Genomic DNA, 2,038 nt, shown 5'->3' with positions numbered 1-2,038 from the left:
GTGTTCCCTCTCTCGCTGGCTGTCTCTATCTCTGTCAAATAAATAAATAAATAAATCTTTTTTTAAAAAAAGAGTTAAAGATCATGATTTATGTACTATTTAATATTAGAAATTATAAAAAAATTATATTTTAAACTATGTTAATAACCCTTTTCAAACATTGTAAGCTAGTCCAAAGTGGAAAGTGGTTAAAACCACAGACTTTGGAGCTGGACATATGATGGCTCCGATCATGAAGCCACCACTGTGTGTACCTGGATGAATTACTTAACCCCTCTGAGCTTCACTTTCTTGATCTGTAAAACAAAATATTCCATGTACTTAACAGGGATATTATGAGTAAATAAGATAATACATGTAAAGTCCTTGACACAACTCCTTGACCAGAGAAGCTATTATGGAAAGAAGGCGATGTAGTACGGTGGTTAAGAGAGCAAGCACTACTTGGATGTCAGGAATCAAAGCCTACTTCTACTAACTCTGACTTTAGTCTCATTACTTAACTTCCCCATGCCTCAGTTTACTTATTTAGAAAATGAGTCTAACAACACTATTTACCTCACAGATTCATGTGAATCATAAATGTAACCTCTTAAGACTAAGCCTCATCCATGAAAGGAAAAAACCTGCAACAAAGAATACTCTATCCAGCAAGACTATCATTCAGAATAGAAGGAAAGATAGAGGTTTCCGGACAAACAAAATTTAAACGAGTTCATCATCACTAAACCAGCCTTATAAGAAATGTTAAAGGGGAAAAGGAAAGGAAAGACCATAGCAGGAATAAGAAAATTAGGAAAGGAAAAATTTCACAGCTACATATTAACATAGTTAAATAGAATAATCCCTTATAAAACCTGTACAGAGGTTAAAGCACAAAATTATCAAATGTATCTAGAGGGGCACCGGGGTGGCTCAGTCGGTTAAGCGTCTGCCTTCAGCTCACATTATGATCACAGGGGTCTGGGATCGAGCCCCACATCAGGCTCCAAGCGGGGAGCCTGCTTCTCCCTCTCCCTCTGCCACTCCCCCTGCTTGTGTTCTCTTGCGCTCTCTCTGAACTAAATAAATAAAATCTTTTTTTAAAAAGTATCTATAAAAATCAATAATGGGATTCACAAAATAAAAGTGTAAAATATGACACCATATGCCTAAAACATGGGGGAGAAGGGAGTAAAAATTTAGTGCTTTATGATGGGTTCAAATTTGAGCAACTACTAACTTAATATAGACTGCTATATGCCTAATGGTAACCACAAATCAAAAACCAGTAATAGACATAAAAAAAAAGAGAGAGAGAGAGAAAGGAATACAAGAATATCGCTAGAGAAAGCCAATCAAACCACAAGAAAGCAAGAGAAGGAACAAAGAACTACAAAAACAACCATAAAACAATTAGCAAAATGGCAGTAAATACATACCTAGAAATAAATAGTTTGAATGTAAATGGACTAAATGCTCCAAAAGAAGACATAGGGTGACTAAATGGATAAAAAAGCAAGACACATATCAAAGGGCTCTGTCATGAGTGGCACATGTAAGCCAGCTACATTGCTCTTCCTGTGGAACTGAAATCAAGAGATTTCAGAATCATAATTTTTTGGTACCTGGGCAGCTGGTGATCATTGGTCCTGGTGCCCCATAAAAAAAAGAAAAAAAAAAAAAAGGCAAGACACAATATATATGCTGCCTACAAGAAACTCATTTCAGACCTAAAGACATATGCAGATTGAAGTGAAAGGATAGAAAAACATTTATCATGCAAATGGAAGTGAAAAGAAAGATGGAGGTAACGATAATTATAATAGACAAACAGACTTTAAAACAAAGACTACAACAAGAGACAAGAACACTACACAATTATAAAGGGAATAAATAATTCAACAAGAAGACATAACAATTGTAAAATTTATGCACCCAGGAGGCGGGGAAAGATGGTGGAGGAGTAGGGGATGCTATTTCAACCAGTCCCCTGAATTGAGCTGGATATCTACCAGACCATCCTGAACACCCACAAAATCAGCCTGAGATGTAAGAA

At 36.2% G+C, this 2,038-nt stretch overlaps 1 non-coding gene across 1 annotated transcript; it reads left to right on the top strand.

The window, feature by feature from the left end:
- The first annotated feature begins 1,509 nt into the window (after positions 1 to 1,509).
- On the top strand, positions 1,510 to 1,642 carry LOC117800475. Its single transcript, XR_004623097.1, has one exon. It is a non-coding gene; the product is annotated as a U11 spliceosomal RNA (small nuclear RNA).
- The last annotated feature ends 396 nt before the right edge of the window (positions 1,643 to 2,038 follow it).

This window comes from Ailuropoda melanoleuca, unplaced genomic scaffold, assembly GCF_002007445.2.
Source record: "Ailuropoda melanoleuca isolate Jingjing unplaced genomic scaffold, ASM200744v2 unplaced-scaffold70940, whole genome shotgun sequence".
In the NCBI taxonomy this organism is placed as follows: Eukaryota; Metazoa; Chordata; class Mammalia; order Carnivora; family Ursidae; genus Ailuropoda; species Ailuropoda melanoleuca.
This window is presented reverse-complemented; position numbering and strand designations above follow the sequence as displayed.